Below are 26,214 nucleotides of genomic sequence, written 5' to 3' on the forward strand. Positions count from 1 at the left end.
GAGCGCTATACTTACGAGTAGTAACGGAAAAATCGCTGCGGAACTCCCTCGCCGCCGGTTAAAAGCGCGGCTCTCCATCCTACGCTCCTCTCACTATACTTACATAGACACGCGCGTGTGTGCGTGCACACAGAGGCGCGCGCGAGGGAGCTAAAAAGCCTCGACGATCCTCTCTCTCCTCCTCCCGACAACAAAGCCGCAGAGTCGTCGTCCCTCTCCCTCCCTCCCTCCCTCCCGCCCTCCCTCCCTCTCGCGCGCGAAGATAAAACGAGGCGCGCAGTAGCCTCCTATTCCGTCGCCCCCGTCGCCGTCGTCGCTACGTGCCTATATTTTCTGCACACGCGACTCGGCCGCTCTCGGCGCGACTCGGGCAGCCTCGGCCGGAAAAGAGCGAGACTACCACGGCTGTGTACATGTGTATATGCCGCCACGCACACCGACACACAGCTTCGGAGAGCTGTATCTATTCTATCCGTCCGCGCGCAGCGCGATAATCGCGACTCGCGAGTCAGTCGGCGAATCGGCCGTGCAGTCGCGAGGTGTACACACAGACTCTCCTCCCCGATCTCTCGTTCTCGTGTACATAATAATATACATATACGCACGTAATAGGAACATAACGCAGCTGCCTGCATCAGCTGGTATATAATAGTATCCGTTGTACAGTGGCTCGGGCACACCGTATAGCTCATCTGTACAAAGTTTGTGTACGACGGACGACGCGACAAGTGCGCGACGGCGCTCGCTCTGTGTGGCTGTGTATATATGCGCGTGTGTGTGTGCAAATAGCTGCGCTGGATTAACGTTTGACGTGCAGTGGGAGGAGGGGCCGAGTATACGGCGAGCAGCGTAACCCGGGCGTAGGCGAGCTTCCGACTCGGCCGTGCGGTGGCGCGTAGTGCTTCTCGTCATCATCATCGTCGTCGTAATCATCGTAACCTGCTCCTCGCCTTAACCAAAGTCGCGGAGTGGCGCGCTCTTCTGCTTTTTTCGCTGCACAGCACGCAGGACACGGAGTATAAACAAAGCCAAAGAAGCTGTGACGCGGGCGTTTGAAAAAAACCGCGACGACCCGCGCGCGCGCACACGCGGAGAATAAGAGCCGCAAGAGGCGGAGGGGGAGGAGGAGAACGCGCCCTCGCGCGAGGGGAGGGAGAGGACTGCGAGAGTCGACGTTGCTGACATGGCGTCGCCGCCGCGCACGGCCGAGTAGGTAGTAGTCCGCGCGAGCACACGTCGCGAGGAGGAGAGGAGAGGAGAGGGAGAGAATATACGCGCCGACCAGCGGAGGAGCGAAGCAGCGCAGCAGCACGTCCTCCCCGACGACCTCAGTTGCCGGGAGCCGAGTATGCCCAGGTAGGCGATCATCCTCAGCTCTTTTTTATCCCCGTTGCACCGCGCGCGAGCGGCAATCCGCCGCTGTACTCCGTATAGGCTCTCGCGCGCAGTTCGGCGGGGAAGGGTTGCACGAGAGGAGCGGAGAGGGGATTGGAAAGTTTTCGCGGAATCTCGGAGCAGCGCGATGACGAGGCGAATGAGGCGAGCGTTTTTAACCCTCTCCGTACAGCGCGCGCGGCGATTGTTCACGTGGCGGATTTCCTGGAACCGGAGCTCGCTCGAGCGCGCTGCTTTACTCGTATTTTACACACACACACGCTCACACATGCACGAACGACTTGCACTGTTTTTCCTCTGAGCCGTGCGCACTTCGCGTCAGAGTTGGAACGCGGCGACCTGAGGATTCTTTATGATTCGCCGCTGGCGCCGGTCTCCTTCTATCGGATGTAACATCTAGCTAGGCGGAAAATCTCGAAACGTCTGCCGTACAACAAGTAGCTCGTTCAACTTCCTGCAGGCGAAAGCTTCGCACATAGTGCGTAGCCGTGTTTACATCCGCTACAACCTGCAGCGAAGGCCGTGCATGTGCACGCGGAGAAAAGCTGGAACGCGATAGCGCAAAAAAACGCAGCCAGAGTCGTCTCTGCGCCTCGTTTCATTTCCAGCTTTTCGCAACGCGCGCTCGCACACACAGGCACACACTTGCAAAGTCGTCCGGGGATGTACGTGGAGGTGCGCCGCTGCCGCGCGCGGCGGCAACGTGTTTGCTCGAGCGCGGCTCGCGAGCGTTAGGGTGCGTCTGCAGTTCTCGGAATGCGAGAGCCGAGCTCGGCGCGCCGAGTCGTTTTTAATTGGGTTGACTCGCTGCGGCTGCTGTTTACTTTCCGACTTTTATTTTTCGATTTCGTTTACGAGACACCCTTGCACTGCATGGCTGCACGCTTGTCTCTGTCTTTAGCGTCTGGGTGTTTGGATTCGATCGCGCGGAAAATGTACGGTAGCAGCGCCGAGCGATCAAAACAATCGACGCGACTGGCTCCGCTGTAGACGCAGCCTGAGGCTCGCGAGCGCACGTGAGCGCACCGTCACTGCGTTACAGTTGGCTCTCGGCTATAGAGCGCTTCGTCGCCGCTTAGCTGCTATACGTGCCGTCGATCGCGGGAATACGCGCGCGAAAATGCTCGTCGACTTTCCCGGGCGGAAAATGCGCGCATGTAGTGCACCGCCGCGAGAGAAGTTCACGCTCTCTTTTCCGGGGAGAAAATCGAGCAGTGGGTACGCTTGATCTTGAACTGAAGTTTCTCGCGCGCCTCGCCTTGCCGATTCTTTGCATTACGAAATCGATTTCGGCGAATTAATTTTATCGATGATTGAGAAAAGGAGAGGACTGAGGCTTTCTTGCGGCGCAGTGTGTTTCACCATTTTTCAAGCTCACGGAAAGTATGTTGTAGCTCTAGACAACGACGCCCATCTGTGCTACCCGAGCACGTGGACTACACGTGGACTCTTTATCTCCGCATCGTACAGGTGTAACTATCGAGTGGTGTCCCACTTAAATCGGCCGATCGTTTTTCGTTCAGTACGTTTCATTCTCCAGGACCAGGCAGTGCGATTGTTTATGTATGCGCTGCCAAGTACGACGTACTTATACGCGGTGGAAAGTTTGGGTAGCTCGATTCGCAGCTGCGCAGCGCGAAAGGTCGTGGGAGAAACCGGTATATATTTACAATTGTTCTATAGGAGCTAAAATTATTTGAGCACGTGCCTTCTTCATCGGGGGAATAGCGTCGTGTGCGGTGTTTTAGAAAAATGAAACCCCAGCAGAGTCCGGATTTTGATACAATTTTACTCGTTTCCCCCCAACGCATCCGCGGCGGCGCGCCTATAGACGCTGGACACGCTCGCTGCAGCAGAGGCACATAGACACTAGAAAACTCCTCACACACCCAGGCGAAAGAAGCATCAGCAGTACTGGCTCGGGCGCGCGAGCGCGAGCGAGATAGAAATAGGCTCTCGACGAGGAGAGAAAGCGCGCGCGCTTAGGGTCGTTGCCCATCCGTGGAGCCGTGCCTCTCTCCTGTCTAGCCTCTTCCTCCACACACACACACACGCGCGCGTACGTATTATGTAGGTACCTGTCTCTCTCTTTCACTCCGTGGTATACATAGCCGCCTCTCTCTCTCTCTCTCTCTCCCTCTCACTGTGCATACTCGACCTGTCCCTGCTGCAGTGCACCCCGATCGATATTTCCCTCGCGCCCGAGCGGCATCAGTGCAGCGCGAAAAAGAGCTCTCCCGCGCGCGCGGGGGAGTGTATACCTGCGTACCTGCATACACGGAGGATTCGCGAGTGGGTGGCTATACGTGTATCTCGCAGTCTACGTGTGCACGAGTTTCCTCCGAGTGTATAACACGTGCGTATCTGTGTGTGCAGCTCGAGTCGATACGGATTTTTTCGCTGTTTCCCGGCTGTGGGCGTGCTTGCGGGGTTTCTTCTCTAGGGGATTCTGTATGTGTGTGTGTCTTTTTTTTATTTTTAAAGACGATTAATTCCTCTTTTTTCTCTCCGGCTTTCGAGTTCTTGTATTTATAGGGATTTTTTTCGTTACGTAACGGAATGGGGAGTCGATTATACTCCCTTTCCGGATGCGCAACGATGATCGCGTTAATTTTATCGATGGATTGCAGCACACCCCATTACACCCCGGCTGTGTATTATTAATTCGCTCCGCGTATAAATAGAGCTGACGATCCTTATTTTTACGACGCATCCTCTTTTTCCTGGAAATAAAAAAAAAAAACAACAATCAGCGCTGCCTCGCCCAGAAAAGCAGCGAAAAAAGGTATGCATCACAGAAGAGAATACACTCGCTCGCTCGCACACATACACGCGCGCGAGAGGGTTGCGTAAATCCTCGGGAACGCTCCGACTCCTCTCCCCGCGTCTCCCTCGCGTCCCTCCCCTTCTCGTCGTCGAGCGGCGAGCGCGCGGTATACATGTATGTATACTATACCGTCCTTCGCTGAGCCGCGCGCGGACGGACGTGTCGCCTTGCTCGCTCGCAACACACGCACACACAGGCAGACATGTACGTAGGCGCATTGGCGTCGACACGGCCGAGGGACTCCCGATGCTGAGCGCGAGCGCGCGGCTGCCTCTGGTTATGTGAGCGGCTCTCGCGGGGTGACTGGATAATAGGAGAAGAGTGAGAGGAGTCGGCTGCGCGTGTGTGGCAATGTTGCTCGTGGTGGTGCTGAGGTTTTCGGATTTCGGGATGCGCGTTCCGCTCGATTAATTCGTGTAGTTTTAAAAAATGACTCTTGACCATCCTTAAGCCATAGAGCGACCCCGAACGCGCCATCTTATCATCGGCTTATCGCTCTCCTCGAGCGCAATAACTCATCGGCCGAATAATCGCAGAAGTATACGCGCAAACAAGAAAAGCTGCGCGCGACCTTATAATACTCACCCGTGGCGCGCACAGTGTGAGGCAACAACAGCGCCGCCGCTGTATATCCTGAAGCTCTCTTCGACTTCCTCCCACTTTAACTTTCAAATGCCGAGCGGCGCGCGCATTAATGTGAGAGTATAACATAGTCATGTTTCGAAAAATGCAAATCGCCGCCCGGAGAATAGTAATTTCTCTCTCCGCCGGACTTTGCATATTGATTGGCATTTCTTGTATTTTTTCCGCGCGCGCAGCGACACCCTGGTGTCGCGTCGGCCGCCGAAAAATTATACGAGCGAGCGATGGACGCTCGAAACTCCGAAAAAGTAGTTGCCGTACTCCCACGCGGCGCTCGGTTCGCTCCCCTCGCGCAAAGAGGAAAGCCAGAATCCAGCTGGACTCGTGTCATTGTGCGTCGCGTTTTAAATGGCTCGATCCCCTCCCCTCCCCGCGACAATCGTCGCTCGGCTCTCGTTTCTCTCGGCGCCCGAGGACAAGTGTTGGAGCTTATAGCTCTCGAGTACCGTAAACAGGTGAGCGCGCGCGCGGTTGTGTGCGAGCCGTGTACGTATACGCCTCGGCGTCTAGCTCTTGCGCACCTGTGCCCGCGCTCTAACCCTGTTTAGGCGCGTGTGCTTCGAGGCGAGGCTTTATCGCGCGCTCGCTTTATTTTTTCGGCGTTTCTCGCGTATAACAGAGCGGCCTATCGAGTTTGGCGATTGATAGTTTAGAGAGTGGTACAGGAAAACCGCTCCAGCTTTTTCTCCATCGAGCTCCTCTGTGTATTATCTAAGCGCCGCTAATCGATCGCTCGGCAAAATGAGTAATTAACTGACTGTTTCTCGCCGCAGCCGAGCTCCGGTATACACAGAGAGTGCGCGCGTGTTGATTGGAAATAGGTGTACCGGCGGCGATTTTTTGCCAATCTCGCCGTACGCGCAGCCTTGATCGATCGTTTGCCCGAGCGAAGATGATGGCAGAGACTGTATATACGCGCAGCCGAGAAGGCTGAGTGTTGTTTAGCCGACTTTTTCGGAAGTATAAACTCTCACTCATCGAGACACATTTGATAATTCGTATTCGTACAAAGCTCGATAATATTGGGTCGAAGATAGAGAGCCGCAGCGGCAGCACTCATTAGCATAAAAATCGAGGCGTTTCGCAAGCGAGCGCGCAAGTGTGTAAAGATCCTACATTTTTTCGTGCGTACATTATCGGCCGAGAAAAGTGACGAGAGACCGAGATAAAACTCGGCTTTCTTATCTTTAACCCGCACGGCGCGCGCTGTATAGCCGAGGGTTCCGCTACAAACAGGACTTGTCGCGCAGCAGCAGCAGCAGCAGCAGCAGCAGCAGCAGCGCGTTCAACTGGAAACTTTTCAAGCCGGGAGAATATTCAAGCGCGACGCGTTTGCGCTTTATCTCGTTATTTTTGTTACCACCGCACCGAGCGCGTATATTTGAAAATTCACGAGCGCGCCAAGTATCAGATTTTTCCAGCTCGATCATAATGCTGAAGAAAATTGAGTATATACAGCTTTTTAGAAAACTTTAGTGCTCCGATTGAGTGACTTTTTGCCATTATATATGGCCGCGGCGGCACTAAAACAGCGAGTTTAAAACCGCGCGTACGTGCAACCGCGTGAAATTGAGCAATCCGCACACGGAGAGTATAGGATTATACGGCAGCTCTCCTCGATAAAAGATTTCTCTTTAAAACTGCAAGCGCTCTCTTCATCATATGCGAAAACAAGCATCGAACTTCGCGAAGACGGATAATCGCGCGATTTTGTTTCCAAGAAGCGCACCAATCGGCTGCCGAGACGCGCGGCGTATTATCAGAAAAAGGAACTAGCTCTTTCTCTCTCTCTCTCTCTCTCTCGGCCACTTATCGCCACTCGGTCAGTCCAATAAAACTCACCACTGCGCGCGTCGGGCGAAAGGAGACGAAAGAATCCAAGCCGCAGAGCTCGACGCCAGCAGCGCGCACACGCACTCTCGGCCATTTCCGTCGCGTGCGGTCATCATCGTCGTCGCGCAGTCGTCGTCATCATCCTCTCTCTCTCTCGCTCTTTCTCCCTCGGCTGAATTTACATGCGGCTTCCTGCGGGCTGCTCGCGCGCGGGCAAGGAAAGAGATACTACACGCTCTCTCGCCGCTTGTTAAGAGCGCCGTGACGATTTTTATCGCGCGAGGGGTTGCCCTCGCTTATTATGGTGGTAGCGGGTGGTGTGTAGGCGCTCGGTATATACTGGCGCGCATGAAAGGCAAGGAAATGGAATGAATGGACGCGCGCGCGCGCGCGCGAAGGGGAAAAGTGGAGCAGCGCGACTCTCTACGTGATGGGGGAATACACTGCGGGCGTGTGCGCAGCCGTATACGCGCACGGACTGGACTACGCTGGCTTTCATTACTATGGGTATACGCACCTTGGGTTATTACGCTGACGCGCTGTCTATGTGTGTTTGTTTCTTTGATACAGGATGACGAGCTGCGGCACCCTCTTGCGGACGAATTAAGGGCTGTGTGCGAAGCCTCTAATGCGGGAGACTCCGATGATTCCCCGCGGTTAATTGGGGCGTATATGGGGTGATGGCATGATGCTGTCCGAGTTTGTTTTCGTTCGGCCGTGGAGAGGCGTGCGTGTGACTTTATTGCAGGGCGTATATCAATTTGCTTTTGATTCGACAACCCTTTTCCGATTGGATTTTCATAAATTTTCGACGAGTCTGCAGCAAGTCGAAGCAAGTAGGCGACACAAAGGAGAGAATATTGGCTATTACCCGGAGTAAAGAGAGCGAGAAAAATGAGGGTCACGCGGTATGCAGTCGACGAGGGCAGGATTAAAGCTCTCCCTGTGCACACCGCGTGTGTGGGGGTGTCTTCTGAAGCGCGAAACAGCGTTTCCGTGTGAACCGGCGCTCGGTTATTCTCACAGATTTTCGGGGATCAAGTCGCGCGAGCCCTGATTTCCTCGATTTTTTATTATGCGTGAAAAGCGACGCCACGGCCCCGGAACTCAGCTGGACGACGTGTGAACGCGGGTGGCGTTCGCGATATGCAAATCACGGCGTGTGTATATAGTTTTGCTCGGTCGAGGGTGGGAACGCAGGTATACAGCAATGAGTGTGTAGCAAGCGATTCGTAAATCCACCGCAATGGATATAACACGACACCTTTCTACGAAAGACAATCGAACGGCACTGCATCGAATCGCGAAACGAACGGCATCGCTCGGGCGGCTCTTCGGGGCCGGGGAAAATCGAAGAGCCAGCATATCAGCGTTATCGCGTCAATTTATGCGGGCACTATATACATTAGTCACAGTTCGCCTCTTGACTAAAGCGTACGAGAGAGCTAAGGGCTACAATTACACGAGAGCGCCTCGATGAATCAGGCGGCTTCGTCTTCCTGTTTATTGGGCCTATTACAGCCGGTGTACGCGAGCGAGCGCTGCTCCTCTCTCCTCTTCCGCGTGTCTTCTCTCAACCTCTGTTTTCCTGCGGAGGCCGCGACGACTCTTTATTGTGCGCTCGTTAGCCCGTTATATGGGTCACGAGTATTGGGACGCTTCTTTTTTCTCGCCGTCTGTACGCGCGAGTGTAGCAGGAGCACCTCGTCGCGATCGACTCGAAAGCGTCATGCACTTTTCGCGCAAGCCTTGCACCGCTCGAAACAATGGGCTGTCGTTATCGATTCAGGAAAGAGCCACTGACTCACGCACAGCCGAGAGGCGAAAAGAAGATCGAAAAGCAAACAGCACGAGTACGTACGTAACGCCGAGACGACGACGAAAAAAAGTCGGCTCGTCAGCGAAATGCTCGCGAGTGAGGGGCGAGAGCGAAAAGTGTCGAATCGTCGAATAGCCGACCGCAAAGCTGTCGTCGTTGTGTGCGCCGACTCGGGTGTACAGGGTGTTAAAAACGAATCAGAGCTGCAGCGGCGAGTGTCGGCCTGATTGGCACATATAATATCGTATCGATTTCACGTCGATCTCAGCTGCGCTGCGAGTTTTATTCCCGATTGAAAATCTTGCTGCTCGTCGTCGTCGTCGTCGTCGTCGTCGTCGTCGAGATTGACGGATCTGTCTCGTCTACGTGAACGTTGGAAAAACAATACAATTAGCTTTATTGTATACAGCGTCGAGCTCTGAAAAAATGTCGTCCGACGTTTGCGCGCACAATGCGCCGCATCCTTTCCTATACGACACGATCCACCCACGCGCGCGCGCGCCTTGATCAAGGAGGCTCTTTCGTTTGGAGTGTGTGTGCATTTCGATGAATTTTTTCGACTGGACCGAGATGACGGACGGGTTTGATTGAGAGGTCGATCGATAAAAATTCTCCTGAATATACAGAGGATCGCATCGGGGCTTTTTTTTCTAAAACTTATCACGTTCGTGTAGCAACAAACGAGGATCCAGCTCTTTCTCTCCCTGATGTACTCTTGCACACAGACGCGTGCGTGTCGCCTGGGCGTGCCTAATCGCCTGAATATGGTAATTCGATTGGCCGCGCACACACATATGCATGCACGCGGGACTGGCTATTTAGGTCGAGCCCCGACGACGCGGTGCATCCGATTTTCACGCGGGCTCGCGAGCGAGAGCATGCGTAATCGAGTTTTTCGTATAGCTACGCTGCTGCCGCTGCCGATGACACTCGCCTCTTTTTTTCGGGAGGTGTTCTCTCTTTTCCCTCTTTTTTTTTCGACGTCGCTGTCGCGCGCGCGCGCGAGAGAGAGAATTTATCGGCTGGCGCTGGGGACGAGATCGAGAGGCTTTTATTTTCTACGCTTTGTTGGAGGATTGTTTTGCGCGCAGATATGTAGCTACGGAGTGGCTTTTTTACTCGTTGGCGCAGAGGAATTCGGGGAGTTTGTTGTCGCAGCCAGATATATTGGGAGATAAACGGCTGTTTATTAATTTTCGGCAATTATTTTGTTTGCAAACACCGCGCTCTTTTCCCGCCGGATTATTACGCGTGTGTTTGTAATAGCCTTATCTGTGTAGCTGTGCAACTCGATTAAGAGAGAGAGAGAGAGAGAGTGTTTGGTTTATTAACTAATGAGCGATTTATTATTGGCTTGTGCAACGCGAAGATCGCCTCCTCAATGCGAACGCTCGAACTTTAAAGTAGACACTCTTAAGTACATACACCGGCGCTTGCGATCCGAGAACCGCGGCTTGCGTAATCTACCCGAGTGTGCGTCGAATGGAAATGATTAAAATTTTATTGCTCGCCACTAACCCCCCTCTTGCTGTGGAACGCTCGTGTATTTCTCTCGATTAAATTAATCGCCCCTACAACATTTTTTCCTCCGATTTATCTAAAATGTTGTCTTCTTCTCTGTTTCAGGTGAGTAGCGCTGCGTCGACTTGGCGCGGGCATGTAAGAGCATCAACTTCGAAGGTATATAGGTGGATACATGAAAGTTCTGCGCAAGCCGTAAAACGAGATTAGAGACCAAAGGCTGCGCCGTTGCGTCAAGCGCTCTCACAAAAAGCAGCCTGTCCGCGACAGCGAAGAGAGAGAGAGAGAGAGAGAGAGAGAGAGAGAGAGAGAGAGAGAGAGAGAGAGAGAGAAATGAAAGGACGGAAAACGCTATCGGCCGAAAAGAAGCATTACGAAAGAAAATGTAAATGTCATCGCGTCGCCCCTCCACGCGCTCGAGCGAACGAGGCACAGCGCAACATATACCTATACATATAATGTGAGGCGTCTGTCGAGCCACCCGCGATAAGCTGCGGCTGCGTCGATAAAGAGCGAATCTATATATACGCGAGGGAGGCGGGTGTCCCGCACACACACGTAGTCGATCGAAAAATGTACAACTTTGAATTCCTGCGCGTTTTCATTATCTATCATTCGTGCAGTAATATAGGAGGCTAGCGCGAGTCTTTTGCCCTCTGGACTCGCATACGCGCGCGATTGTGTGTGATGTCGCTCGCTGTTATCGCGCCCGCGAGATTCTAGCTCAGCCTCGACGTCTTCGGGACGAGAGTGAGTGAGAGAGAGAGAGACTCGTCTTATCTCGTGTTAATAATCGCGCGACGACGGGGATGTGTGCGTGTGTGCGAGTGCGGCAGTGTGCGTGGACGACCAAAAGCGGTTTCGTAATAAAATGATTCCTGCGTGAAGCTCTATACAGCGAGCGCGCGAGGAATCGTGCACACGCGGCGAGCCAGTGATATCCTACTTTTAGAGAGAGAGAGAGACAGAGAGAGAGAGAGAGAGAGAGAGCGCGAGCGAGAGCTGATATGTGTTTGCTGGATTTTTAGGAGTGGAATTTTTAGATTCTGCTTCTTGGGGGGGCGTCTCTCACTCTGCCGCATTATAGATTACTGTGTTTGACTTTCTCCGCGGCTACGTTTGTTTTATTCAAATTTTCGCAGTTGTATTTGTTGACGAGATCCGACGTGTGGAACGTGTAGACGAGTATACGTTAGTACTGCTGAGCAACTTTAACGTCTTTAACTTTAACAACGAGGGTTTCGATGGGCTCAATGCTAAAAGCTGATAACGATACAGCGAGAAAGAAGAAAATTAATCGACGCCTTAATGATCGCGTGCCGACGATAAAACTACTAACTTTTTTACACCTATACTAGACGCGTGAAACTAGCGCGAAGAGAATCCAATTTTACTGCCTCTCCCGCGACTGCAGAGCGGCTGTCAAGGCCATTTTCCAGAGTACGACGACGTCAAAGTTGCGACACGTGTGTCGAGCGCATCGGGGACTCGAGAAAAAAGCGCGCAGTTATCTCTCGTAGAAGTAACGACTCGTGGAGAGAAAGCGCGCGCGGAATAATTAAGCAAAAGCTCTCCCGCGAGAGCGTCAAAGTTCAGGATCGTGAATTTCGCGCGCGCGCGCAAAAGAGGACGACTGCTGCGTCGATTGTGCAACGCGATACACGTATAACGAGGCCAAACGCGTATGGAGGCGTACGTGAGGAGCGCGCCAAAGCTGGATTTTCCTTCATTTCCCTGCAGGCGACGACGGTCGAGGGAAATTCAACTGCGTCTTGCGTGCATCACGTATGTGGCGGGATTTTCAAACTCTCGGCTGATAAATGTGCGGACGAATAAATTTCAAATTAGCCGACTATAACTGGTGCGTAAATCGCTCGGGGGTCGCCGCACGTTACAAGTGTAAAGTTGATAGTAGCGCGATGAATAGTCTCATTAATAAATTGTTAACGTTTCGTCATCAGTGTACAAGGATATAATATTCCGATATCTGGCTCGAGAGCACTTGAAAGGAAATTCTGTTTATTGTGCTGTACGATCGGCTCTCTCTCTCCCACTCGTATCAGGCCACACATTGTGTGTGACACATTGTCGCTCTCGTCTATAGATTTTCAATCTCACCCGACGCGAATGCGCGAGCGAAGCTATCTATGCACACTTATAAAGTTCGATGTTTTCCTTTATTTTCACTGGCCCAGATCGAAATGCCAGCCCGCTTTTATCCGCGGCGCCGAAGTCGATGCACATATTCGATATCGCCTCCGCACTTTTAACTTTGCAAGATTTATTCGACCCCCCAATTTTAGGAGCTGATCGAGCACCTTTCTCGCCCTTTCACGCGAGATACGTTCTTTTTTTCGATCCAGTCAGAAGTGTATTTTATTCTATGTAAGCTCGTTCTCTCTGTTTCATCCTCCGCGGCATATCTATCGAAAGAACTCGCTCTCTTCGCCATCCCTCTTCGATATAATTAATTTCGTGAAATCTCTTCGACTGCTTTTATCTCGCTGATCTCGAAAAAAAAAATCGACAAGTCTTTCGAATCTTCTGAATAGTCCGCAATAAGTCGCCATCGTCGGGCATTAGAAGAGCGATAGCGCGTAGAGATAGTTGTCGCAGATAGTAGTAGCTCCTCTCGCTTCTGTACTTAACAAATAGACTGTTGAAGTTCAGGCTTTATCGGCGAGAGAAAACGATATATGTAGGCGCGCAGGCAGTCATCGGAAGAAACCGTACATGTCTTGCATTATCGGCCGGGAGATAAGGCGTTCAGCTGTAAATCGATGCCATCAAGCGCGAGCGTTTCGGCGGATCTCTTCGAAAAGTGCACTCGAAATATAACAGATACATGTTTTCAGCCTTGGCCAGGCAGGCGACGACTATTTAAGTTGTTTATCGTTAAAACATCGCGCGCGATTAGTCGCCGCGAGAAAAATGTACGGCTCTCCGAATCAGCTCTTCCTTATCGTTTATCGCTCGCGCGCGCGCGCGCGCGCACTACGTTTCAGCGGCAGATAATTTCGTAAATACGCGGTTCATCGTTCGAAATAGCAGCGCGCGCGCGCGCGCGTAAGAGAGACAAATTTTTCATCGCATCCCGCTTGTCGATTATCGAGTGTGCCGAGGGGCGGATTTTCTGGAATATTCCTGGAGTATTTATATCCTGCGCAACGACGAGGAGCCGAGTGCAGAGAGCGAGCTCGGCCAAACGCCCCGATACACACCAACAGCACTGCACGAAACGTATACGTATATTAAGGAGAGAGGGAGATATGGGCCGCCGCAGGGGGGAAAGTCTGCGCGCGCGAGCTGTGTGTTTAATCTGCGCGCGAAGAGTGGAGAGAGAGAGAGACGAGGTCGGCGTTGGATACACGTACTATATACACACACGAGGGAGAGAGAGAGAGAGAGAGAGAGAGAAAGAGAGAGAGAGGTCGAAGGTTGATGCCGATTGCCGCAACCGCTCTCACTCGACGCTTTTTCTATAGACTATCTGCCGTGCGCGCGATGCAGCCGCGCTTTTCGGACGAATAACCATATGCACGATTCTTCGCGTTTTCTCTTGTAACGCGAGAGGATTAAGAGGTCGCGCGCACACGTGTACTGTGTACTCCGATTGTGTCATGCGCGCGCGTTATGAGAGCGCGAGCATTTATTTTTAGGTCACGGTGATTCCGAGTCCTTTTACGATTCCTGTATGTCCGGTGCATACGCTCCGAGCGCGCGCATACGAGAATTCTAGAGAGCTGCGCGCAGCCGGACTCTGCCGAGTTTTTATTACACGCGAAGCGCGCGTCTATCTTTCCCTCTCTTTTCCGTAAACGCTGATTTATAAAGTAAAAGCACCAGTACCGGGACATTTTTTATATACCCCTTCGAAATAAATGTAAATTATGAGATTCAGTCGCAAAATTGAAAAAGAATAGCATAGTACTATCGTGTAGCCAGGGAAATTTCCGATCGAATGAAAAAAAGTTTGCATTTTAAGCCTTTTCGGGTAGCGGGACAGGCACTTGGACACAGTACTGGGACAACTATTAAGAGTACTACTACTCCTTACTTTTTTATAAACAAACACATAAAAGCTCTATTTTTCGTTTTATTTGGCAATACTAATCGATCTAAATACTTTTAGAGTTGATTTCAATTGATAAATGAAAAATTCCAAAAAGTGGTAATCAGAGACGCGTAACCTCACCTCACTTTTTGAGGTTAGAATTACAAGCAAAATCAAGAAACTTTGAAATATGTAAATTCGATTTTTTCCCAGGTAAATTCGATTTGATATTATCAATTGTTATTAGAAAAACTGTTTAATATACTTTAAAGTACGTTTCAGTTGCTGAATGTTATTAAAATTTGTGTACTTTTGCGTGTCCCAGTTCTGGTCCTACTGTCAAATATGGCAGGCTAACTTGGACAATTAATTTTAGAGAAAATAATTTTTTTTTTTCGTTAAAAACAGCGCATTCATCTATCATTGAAAAGCGTTACTTTAGTGCTGTTATATTAAAATATTTTTTTTATACGCAAAATTCGATTCTCCCGAATCAGTGAAATCTGCCTGATACGAGATCGTCTGTCGTCACCCTCGAAACACATTTTTGATAAAAGCGTCGTAATTAATTTTGACTCTAAATTTGGTGCATTGAAAGGTTTATTCGAATAGTTGATACCCTAAATAATAAATACAATTCCTTCCTCCAATGATTCATGGCTGTAATTTGTAAAGAAACGTTATTCTTTCGCCCGTGTCCCACTATAGGTCCCGAATTTGGTTTTGTCCCACTATTGGTGCTTTTACCTTATTCACCGCGCTCGGGATTATACGCTGGAGACTTGTGTACGCGAAAATCGTGTATACCTACGGGGATGGGCGGCTGAGCGAGTGTAAACAATAAACAAGCGGTCGTCGAGCGAGTGTGACGTCACGCCGTGGGATTAGGCTAAACTAGTTATAAGCTGAGGCTTACGCGCAGGGTATCACTTTGCTCTGTAATGAGCGAATTTTATCTAGGCGTATTTAATTGTTTCGACGTATAATACAAAGATATATCGAGAGGGTGAAGCTACGCCAATGCGCGCAGACACGCAGAGCTTATATGTGCAAATCCACAGAAAACCGGACCCTCAGGGGGTCTGAGTGAACAAATTTAAAATTTGACGGCACACCTACCAGACCAATTTTTTGGTGGTTCCTTAGGCCACCCAGAACCCGAAAATCCGAGGGTTCCCAAGATTAAAAAATGCCTATTTTTTTATTTTTTTTGCCGGGCAGTTTAAATTTTCTTATGGGAATTTAACACGGGGAACATTAACGATAACCAGGAAAATGCCACTTTTTGTCTGGAGGCGCAATTTAAAAATGTGTTTTAATAGAATCGAAGTATTGAAAAAAAAAGAATTGATTTGAGGGCTGGTGGGTTAAAAATGGTTGCCTAGGTCAAGAGTTCTCTAGGCCTGAAAATGACAAAAAATCAGCAATTTCTCGATTTTTTACGATAATCAGCGATTTTTCTTATTTTTAAAATCCTTATAACTTTTGATCCGAGCGGTCAATTTCGACCACCAGGGGCTCAAGTTGTAGCTCTTTTCTTTCTCTTTCGCTTTCAAAATTTAGATTAAACATTTTACTGGTTTATCAGCTACATATATGGCAATGAAAAAGATAAAAAAGCAGGCATAATTGATAGGCGTAAAATAAAAATGTTAATCTGATTTTTGAAAGCGAAAGCAGAAGAAAAGAGCTACAATGTTTGAGCCCCGGATGGTCGAAATTTACCGCTGGGCTGAAAAGTTATAAGGATTTCAAAAAGCCTAGACAACTTTTTCCCTATAGGCAACCATTTTTAACTCACCAGCCCTCAAATTGATGCTCTCTTCTGATACTTGAATCCTAGTAATACACATTTTTGGATTGCACCTTCATACACTGAGTGAGTAAAGTTGAATCGTGGCTTGTTTTCGATAATTTTCCCCGTGTTAATTTCCCATGCAAGAATTTAAACTGCCCGGCAAAAAATAGGTATTTTTAAATCTTGGGAACCCAAGATTTTTCGGTTTCTGGGTGGCCTAAGGAACCCAAAAAAGTTGGTCTGGTAGGTGTGCCCTCAAATTTTAAATTTGTTCACTCAGACCCCTTAAGTGTCCGGTATTTTGTGGATTTGCACATATACGCGCTCGGTCTCGCGTTAAAGTCAAGCCACTGCGGCGCGCGGCGGCAATCGTCATCGTCAGGTTCTGGGCGCGCGAGGGGCTGCGCTCCTTCTCTTCCTCTTTCTCTCGTTCCTTTTTTATCTTCCTCTCCTTCTCTCTCGCTCAGCGCTGCTGTCTCTCTGCCCGCACAGCAGTCGGACACGAGGGTGCCGAGATGTAGAGGGCTGAGGAGGAGAGGGACGAAAGGAGGCGGCTGAGGAGTGTGTGTGTGTATGCGTGTGCGCGTTGGACTGCTGCCGATGCTCTTTCTCTCTCTCTCTCTCTCTCTCTCTCTCTCTGTCTCTCGCTCGCCTCTGTGGCCGCCGAGGATTGTCGAGAGTTGGCGACGTTTGGCTCGGTGACTAAAGAGTTGTGAATTCGATGAGTTGCTGTCCCGCGCGCTTTTGGATCGGCGTATCGCGTCCTTTAAATATTTAAACATTTCTCTTGTATGTAGAAAGTTGGTTTTGAAAAATTTCCACGCAAAAACAAGCCTTGCAAATATACAGTGGAACAGACAGGCAGACAGCGAACGCAGCGAGAGAGAGAGAGAGAGAGAGAGAGAGAGAGAGAGAGATAAAGCGACGAGGAGGGCGAGTGTGGCCTCGGTTGCACTCGCTCACGCACACGCGCGCTCGTCGGTGTTATGCCTGGCAGGAGAAAGAGAGGAGGGCTGGGGAGGGACGCAAGCGGGGGGTGACGCGCCGGAATGATGGCGACGACCCTCGCGGAACGGAGATAGACCGAGAATGCGTGCGCTGCAGTTCGAGTGCACGTATTGCAGTGCGAGCCTCGACCAGCGGCGAGAGGAAGCGGGAGAGGAAGGATAGGGAACGAGGGGATGGGGCGGAGAAGGCGATTATGTACTCTCGTGCGCTCCGGTCGTTCGCGCTCCGCTGCAGCGGCTTCTATATATTATGCAGTTTATGCGATTGTTGTTGCTCTTATATATTCTGCACGCAGGAGTTGGATTGTGTGTGTGTGTGTGTGTGTGTATGAAATACATTTTGAAAATCTGCATTACGAAAGCCATGAGAGAGCCGGTCGAATATTACGAAGGAAAGGGTTTCGTAACGGAATTTCACGGGGACTCTATCGACTCTGCTGCAGGTCGATGATCTGTAGTTTTCGAATTAACGGGTCGAGTCTCTCTGCGCCTCGCCACACGAGATCCGAGAGTTATCTGGCAGGATACACGTCTCTCGCGTATAAGAGAGCATATCGAATATATTATACGCGCTCGCGCTCGAGCTTCTACTGAAATTTAATCGAGTTTCACATGCAACGTATTTATACGTCAGGCTTAATGCCATTTTCAAATACGCACGACCTTCGAAGTTCGGTGTATATAAGTAATTAATTTTTTACAGGCGCAGCAGAGGCCGCGCGTTTATACGAGAACTGTTGTGCATACATATACTTGTACACGACACTCGCACTCTCGTCTATCGCTCTTCGAAATTACCCGCCAACGCGCGCGACGAGAGAGGCTTACTGCTCGCGCGCGCTGCTGCTGCACGATCAGTGCTTGTAAAATATTTATCAGAGCGTGCGATTCATCCTAGGCAAACAATGCTGCATTGTAATACCTTTCTATGTACATGCTCTATTCCTCTCCGCTCTCGGCTCGATGCGTGCGCGCGTTCCATCGTTGCACTCCCTCGAAGCCAGCATTATGTGTATTTCGTAATTCGATATGATCCGGTGTAACGCATAACAGAGCTGTAAGAGTGCGACGATTCTCCGCTCGTTTTTCGAAAGAAAAATAATGTCACGCGTCGACCAAAACAAAACCTCGATCGCGTACTTTCGATCCACCTGACTCGTTACCACGAATTCCTCCGATACTTTCATTCGCGCGCGCGTTGTGAACGCAGCGATCCATCCTTCCCCCGCAGGAGCGTCGGCGTATCGCTCATGCAAACGCATTATAATAGCCGCACAGCAGCCGAAAAGCCGTGTACCGTTATCGGTGCGCACAACTCACTCGTTCCCCGAGAGCCGAAAGCTGAGAGAGAGAGAGAGAGAGAGAGAGAGAGAAAAGGAAGAAGCCGAGCGCGCCATCTTCGGCATAATTTACGAAAAAATCCCGTAATCCCCCGACGAGATAAGTGGGCGAGTCCTCGGGCGTTCAAGGCATAAAGAAGCGGCGGCGAGTTTCTCTCCCGCTCAATTTGTCCCTCTCTCTCTCTCTCTCTCGCTCGCTCGACGGGTGGCTTATGCCTTTTCGACTCGCGCTCGCGCGCGCGCGGACGTGAGCGCACGCAACGTCTGCGCTGCTCCGAGCGAAAGGGTACACCACTTGACTCCATACGTTGGAAATCGTTCGGGTCGAGTGTGCGGCTCGGTCTTTTTTATTTTCCAAATAAAATCCTCTCGTCTTCGAGTCGAACGCGATTTCGGCGCTCGGCTTGTGTTTATCGTCTAAGTCTACTACAGTGAAAAGCAAGATCCACCCGAGCCGAGCTCGCGTTTTTTTCCCGTCGAAACGGTAAAGCCGTTCTCTCCTCGCTCGTCTCTCCCCTTAATATGTATAACGAGGCTCGCTCGCTCGCTCGCTCTCGGGGAATGCGCGAGCGCGAGGCGCGCGGCGGGGAGAGGAGGGCACATCGAAAATGTAGGACACGCTCGCCTCGCGGCTACCATATAGCATCCATCGCCGATCCCTCCTTCTGATCTCCGCACTTCTCTCCCGCGGACACCCCTCGCTGAGAGAGAGAGAGAGAGAGTTTGCGTGGGTGCGCGCACGATTTCTCGGGCGACTCGCGTTCCGAAGATAAGATTTTCGCGCTATTGAGAATTTTGGAGTCAGGCTTTTGAGAAATGCTACTGCTGCTGCTATCGTCTGTACCGATGAGTCATTTTCACTTTGAACAGTATAAGAAGCTTCGTCTCGTTTGTACAGGCGTATATTAGTCCTTTGGAAAGTGGGTCGCGTCCGAGAGCGAGCCTCGAAAAATCAAAACAAGCTCGACGCCGAGTGTGCGTACCACCGCCCCGTGAACGCGTGTGTATAGCTGTACAGCTCCACGCAGACGGGCGAAATTCTCCGTTAGTCGCGATGCGCGTCTGGATAACGGAAAGCCGCGCTGCACGTGTGTGCGTGAAAGCGGGAGACGCTATTATGTAGCTGCAGGAGGAGGAGGAGGAGGGACACTTGTCGCAGCGAGGGAAAATTGACTTTTCCTTCTCTTTCTCTGTCTGCTACGGCACAGCGTCTAGTGTACATATATGAATGGCTTTGCTGGCTGGTTTATGCGCGCTTGCTTTTTGCGCGAGATTTTAGATGATGAAAGGACTGCCTCGGAGAAGCTTACATTTAGCTCCGCTGCTTGACGAGCGACGCCTTTAATTTGTTCATAAGGAGTATTTTTTTCCTTCTCTTCTAGGTGAGCAAAGTTTCTGTGCCTTGATCCACCGCTCGAGTGAGTACGAAAACAACACTGTATTCCAACAGCAATTATCTTAGCAACGCACATTATGCAATCAACATCGTAGTCGTCGTCGCGGCATTAGTATTCCATCCGATCGAAAACTGTCCCCAGAAACAACCGTTTACACACACGACTTGCACAAACAAAAGTATACCGATTATCAAAGAGATAGCGCGCCACTATAGCCATCAATCGACTCGACTCGAGCTTTGCTTGCCGAGAAAGAGACTCCTTTCCGTACGTTCGAATTTCCAGATAAGATAAGAGAGGCCCAGCTCTCGCGAATTAATTTACCTCGATTGTACGCTCGGATAGAGAGGCGCAGACACCTGACGTTACTCGCGCGCACACGTGATGCCGCAGCTACACGCCATACACAATGTGTTTATGCGGAACTGAAGCTCAACGCGGTAGGCGTGTACGCGCATGGAAAAAGGCCACCGCAATCGCACGTGCAGCACGAGCCGTTCAAATGCTCCCCCCTCCCCCCCCCCTCTCTCTCTCTATTTATGTGCGCTTCGTGACTACTCTATATACCGAGCTACGCCAATTAGCCTCCGCAACGTTGCGCGGCGTAATCCGCGATAAAAAGCGAAAAAAATCCATTTTTTCCTCCCGCAAATGAAACAACATCACCCTAAGCCAAGCGTAAAGACAAAAGCGGTCGCGCTAAACTCCATCATCGAGCAGCGGTATTTATACACTCTCGGAAAAACTTTCCCTCGACTACTTTCTCGTCCCGGCGGCGCGCGCATCGTCAACACAAATTTCTCTCTCCTGCACCCAACGGGGTTTATACTCGGCGCGCAAAAACTCGCGCAAGATATAGAAGCGTCGCGCGACCGAGCGAGTCTGCGGCGGCTCTCGTTCCGAGCACATCCTGGCACTCCCCCAGCCGAGCGAGAGAGAGAGAGAGAGCGCGCGAGAGGCGGGGGAGGGGGGGGGGGTACGAGGGACGTTCGCATTGCTGCATGTGCGTGGAATGAAAGAGAGGGCAATTTGCGACTGTGCACGCAACGCGACGCATTAGGCTGCGCAGCTCCGAACTCGACGCTGCAGCGCGCGCGCCTTGTATTATGAACGAGGGAAGTTCTCGTTTTTGTTTTGACTTTTCGACCAAGAGAAATATTTTCTCGGCGTCGCGCCGGGCAGTGATATTATCCACTCGAAGAATTTCCAAAGAAAACAAGGCTCGATCGACTCGCGGCTTTGTTTGTTTACCGAATTTGAGTTCAGGGTAATCGATCGTAAATAGACAGTTTTGTAGACGAAAATGTTGGTTACGATCTCCCGGGAGATTTTTATTTCCTCTCGCAATACTGCTCACAGCTCTCGCGGCCGACACACATGGCGCATTATATCACGGTTCTCGCTGTCGCGCGTCACCTCTTTTTTTGCCTGCATCGTCTCTCGCTACAGCAGCCGCGTCAAAGTTTCTGCGCGCGAGCTTTTTGTCAACGCGCGGCGAGGATGTGTAGAACTACTCTCTCTCTCTCTCTCTCTCTCTCTCTCTCTCTCTCTCTCTCTCTCTCTCTCTCTCTCTCCGGCGTCGCCGGTTTTTAAGCGCGAGAGAGCATGAAACGCGAGGCAAGATAAACAGGGGACAAAGCGAGAAAGGCAAATAGGAAGTCTGCAGCGCGCGCGCGCGAGGCTCTTTAATTTTTCAGTCTCCGGCTGCTGCGTGCTTTTCCCTCTGCACTCGCGCAGCGGAGTTTTCCAAGCCTTTCCTTTCTTCGGCCTGACGCAGCAGCAGCAGCAGCAGCGTTAGATTTTGCGCTTTATGACGAGCCAAGAGTCTGCGAGTTGTCTGGCACGCTTTTTTTTGTTTCGGCTGTATGGCGCGGGGAAAAAAGCGACTTTTCAGATGACGAATTCCTTTGATGCGCCCCAGCGTGTGCCTATGCGTGTTTCGCGACTGACTGACTCTGTATCATCGGACTGGTTTTTAAATGCGTTGCGCTGCAAAAGTGTGTTATAGGGCTTTCTCGGCTGGTGCTCAAATTGTTTATGAACGTAGACGATTGTGAAAGCTTTCAGTGCAGTTTGATCCTCTGCTTTGCGCCTCTGTAGCTCTTTGCTTTTCCGCTTATACCTTTCCGTACTATATCGTTGTACACAGCTGGGGTTGTGGTTTCAATTATCGATAGCGTATACTTCAAAGCTCTTTTACCCTTTTTTTTAGATTCTCCGAAAATCGTTCTGAAATCTCACCCACCCCTGCAACTTAACCATTCTCCGCAGCCTTCGTAATTCGTCTCTCTGTGTATTGTCTTTTTCTCCCTCTTTATCTACAGTACACACTTTTCTCAAGCCGTCTCCCATCCACAACCACAAATTCATTTTTTGTCCTCAAGCGATTGCGCGACAGGGTATCACTGACCCCTCTCCTCCAGCGCAGCGTCAACACAGCCTTTCCACGCATGAAAGCCAAGAGCGCAAACAAAACAAGAGAACTCGAAACAGAGAAACCCAAAAGCAAGTCCGGTATAGAAAAAGACGCACTCACACACACACACACACATAAACGCAGGAGTTTGCCCGGCCCATTAACGTTTCCGCTCAATCGGAATTTCCAATCTGAGCTGACCCGAGCGCTAAAAAAGTCAACGATGCTAACGAGCTCTCTTATACACGCACGCGTCCGCTTCGTGAGTCGTCCAGTGAATTTTACGCGCGTGTACTTATAACAAGCAGCCGCTGCGATTCCTTCTCTAGGCGGAGGAGTCAGCGGGTTTGCGAGTGTATACAAATAATGCAATTACGCGAGTCCCACGTTCCACATTCATGGTTCAATGGGCGTCTCGCGTTTTTAACTTCGCGAGCTTCCACGCAAACAGGTGGTCTTTTTTTGTTCGAAAAAAAACGAAAAATCGATCGGTACTAAAAGCGCCGATCCAATAGAATCAATTCCCTCGGTTCAAAAAGACTCCCTCTCTTATTCCTGCACAAAAAATGCCGTCATCACCTCGCGCAGTCGTTCAACCTGCAGCAGCCAGAGCGATGACTATAAAACGCGCGCGCGGGGTTGGGTAACCCGTTGCTCTCTCTCTCTCTCTCTCTCTCTCTCTCTCTCTCTCTCTCGCTCTCTTGCTCTCGCTCGGGCGCGGGAGTTCGAGCGGCGAGAGAGGAGAGAGAGAGAGAGAGAGGAGAGAGAGAGAGAGAGAGAGCGAAAGGAGAGGGAGAAGCCCCTTTGGCTTCAGCCTCGGCTCGCTTTCGGAGCGGGATATTTCGGTCGACGAGCACGGCGAGAGCCGCTGCCCTTAAAATAATTTTCATCCTGCCGCTGCTTCTCTCTCTCTTTGGTCGAGAGTCCGGTTGGGTGGGTTTTGTACTGACACACTCGAACGTAAAGTTTTTCGTTTTATCGATCGGAATCTTTGCATTTTCTCTCGTTCGCCTGTGAAAAAAATCCTTTTTTATCGCGGCCGCGCGGCGAGGCAAAATTTCGAGCGCAGAGCATAAATATACATAGGCACGAAAATAAACGGATTTCCCTCGATTCCACCTCCTTTTTTCGCGCTCGTCGATGGCTTCTCGAGCGCGCGCGGGGCGAGCATGTGCGGCTATATGTGCGGCCGCATCTGACCTCAATCGAAATTCGGTCGATCGATCCCCGCGAGCTTCACTCGCTTCTGTGTACGCTCGCCGACGACGCTTCTCCAGGATCAAAGTGCTGCGCACTGCACTGCTATACCGTTCCTTTGCTCTAGCCTTGTTTCCCTATCTCTCTGCGGCTTTCTCGCTCTGTAATCGATACACACGCCGAGAGCGCCTTTTTCCGCGCTCGCTCCCTTCTTCTCTCGCACTGAGAGAAACGATTGCGGAAAGTCGATATGTATGTTCTCTCTGACGCACGTGGTGGCCCGGGGGGGGGGGGGTCGCTATACTGATACGGGTATTGAATTTTGTTGCAATGCCCTTATTGTACGACGTGTGTTCTTATCCTCTGGAGCGTTTTCGAGTTTTTTTCGGTGCGATCCGATTAGCGAACGGACCGACCGGGTACACCCCACCCGCGATCAATACTTGAGAACGTAACTCGATAAAAGTAGTAGAAAAAGGATGGACTATACCGAAGGCATGTTCCACGTGCTCGCACCGCACCCCAGACTATACGAGCGTACGAAATCATTAAAAACTGCTCCTCCTCGTCCGCGTCGCCAGCAGACGTATAGAGCGCGCGCACCACACCCGCAGCCTTCACATATGCCAGGCTCACTGTGCCATGCACGTGCATCGCCACATAGACCCATCGCGCGCAGTATACGCGTCGTAATCATCGCGGTAAATCCCTGGATTGCGTCACGATCCCTCCGCCGCGGCGTCAGGACCCCACCCAGGGGCCTCGTTTCTCTCTTTCTCTCTCTCTCTCTCTCTCTCTCTCTCTCTCGCTCTCGAGCGCGCGCGAGAAAAAACTCGACGTACAGAGCGAGCCTCGAATTTTTTCGAGCCTCTCTCTCTCGCGCTCCGCGTTCGAGAGGCGATGACCCCGAGTGGTGTCGTCGTCGGAGTTGACGACGCGTCCCTTCTCTTTCGCTCCAAAGAAATGAGCGCTTCCTCTCCCCCTCGTTGTTTGTCCGTCTGTGTCTGTGTGTCCGTATGTATATGCGTGTACGCGAGAGCGACTTGCTTTTCTGGCAGTGTGCGTAGAGTACGTGAGCTGCGTGAGATTGTGAGTCGTCGTACCGTTTAACCCTTTGATTTCGGAGCTCGTTGTGTGCGCGTACGAAAACTTTTCGGTAGGAAAAAAAAATTCTATTCGATTTTAATAACAGCGCCGCGCGCGAAGGCATCAATTTGGCCAGCGGAGTGTGCATTATAAAAAGTAGAACCAGAGAGAGAGAGAGAGAGAGAGAGAGAGAGAGAGAGAGAGACAGAGGGAAAGATTCTCCTCGAGTGTGCTGTTTACGATCTCTTAATTCTTATTTCTCGCGCGCTTACGATATATTTACGCGGCACTCAGCGCTGCTTTTTTTAGATTGTCCTGAAGCGATGTTTTTTAAAGACCGTGTCCTTTATTTCTCGCGAAGCGTGAGAGCTTAATTTTAGTCGTCGTATTTTTTTCCTCTTCAAATTCTCTCTGATCGCGCGCCATGTTCGATGCAGGTTCGAAGCAGCTTCGTTTGAAAATGCATATGCGCGCGCTCGTAACGGGATCACGCATCGTAAACACGGTTGTCGCGCGAAGCGTGGGAATGATCGATCCCGCCGATGAATCGAATATTATTATGTCAGTTTACGAGCCGATCGAATATTCCGCGCGTCGCAGTACGCCTCGTGTAATTACGCGCAAAAGGTATTGTAACGCCGCATAAAGCCACGCGATTTCGACTTGTTGCGCGTTCGAACAGTCGGTCGGGCTCTTCCACGTTTTTTTCCTGCTCTTCGAGCAGTAGCAGCGGCGGCGCGATAAATTATGCAGTCACGAAACAGGCGGCCACTCGATTCGGACTCTCAATCAATCACTCTCGGAAAGTTGTGCAATTCGCGGGCTGCGCGCGAGGGATTGTGTCATGCGATTATTATGTCCACTATTTTTCGTTTGGGTAATCGCCGCTCGATTAATTATCTCGGCGCGAGAGACGCGCACGCGCCGGCTCCAGCGCGGGGTGCCAGTAGCGGAGCATTTTTTTCCGGCAGTCGAGAGATTTCTCGCCGCTCTTGAGTCTCCATAGTCGCGAGCGACAAGGATAAAAGAGCGCGCTCGCGGCGCAGGTGTGTGTGTGTGTGTGTGTGCGTGTGTGTGTGTGCGTGCGTGTATCAGCTGTCGCGGTTTTCTCGTTGGAAAAACACGCATCGAGCGCGGCGCCAAGGCCAGCGCCAAGCGCGAGCGAGCGCGAGAATACATCGTAGACGCTCGCGTCTTTTTCCTTCAGACTCAGCATCAACGACGACTACTACGTGATCGCGGAAGCGTTCGCTCTCGGATTGAGGGAGGAACGTGTTTCTTTCTTTACGCGTCTCGTTTTTCATGCGCAATCGTTGCCCTCGACGCTGTACAGGGTTTTTCGTACGCGCCTCTCCCTCTAATTGATCGGCCATAACGGCGGATGGAAAACGACTCCCTAATAGCGCTGGAAAAAGAGAAAACGCCTTGGAATCCGGCATCCAAATGTCCTTTAAATTCGAAAGTCCATTTGGAGCCTCGCGCGTTTTCCCAACAGCTCTCTCGCCTCCTCCCCATTAACGTTCATGAACCCTCGATAATGCGCAACTCTGCCTTAATGACGCGGAGAAAAACACTATTCGCCCTAACGACGGGCGCATTTATTTCCTATGATTCTCGGAGAAATCCTTGCGCGTCCGCGCGTGTTTAGTGTTTACCCTCGGCGGAGCATCATCGAGAGAGAGAGAGAGAGAGAGAGAAGCGCGCTCGACCCTTCGGACGCACAACAAACCCCGACCCAAACAACACCCTTCACCTCTAAAATTCTCGGTACCGCGCGGCTACTCGGAATTCCCTCTGCTCGGCCGCAAGCTCGCTCTCGTATATACACGAAATAATAAAAGCGAGTCTCTCTACTCGGCGCGAAGGGAGGCACAGAACACAC

General features: G+C 51.1%; 1 protein-coding gene across 4 annotated transcripts in view; it reads left to right on the forward strand.

Moving 5' to 3' along the window:
- The first annotated feature begins 503 nt into the window (after positions 1–503).
- LOC100122117 (tramtrack) overlaps positions 504–26,214 on the forward strand; it is a 64,191-nt gene continuing 38,480 nt past the window's right edge. For 3 of the 4 annotated variants that reach the window (XM_016987094.3, XM_032596699.1, XM_032596701.1), the window contains exon 1: positions 504–1,356. The gene's annotated coding sequence lies outside the window, so the exon portion shown is untranslated. Of the gene's footprint in view, positions 1,357–19,618; positions 19,655–26,214 lie in introns of all 4 variants that reach the window. The other variant, XM_032596700.1, reaches the window with a different exon arrangement.

Source organism: Nasonia vitripennis, chromosome 2, assembly GCF_009193385.2.
Source record: "Nasonia vitripennis strain AsymCx chromosome 2, Nvit_psr_1.1, whole genome shotgun sequence".
NCBI classification, from domain to species: domain Eukaryota; kingdom Metazoa; phylum Arthropoda; class Insecta; order Hymenoptera; family Pteromalidae; genus Nasonia; species Nasonia vitripennis.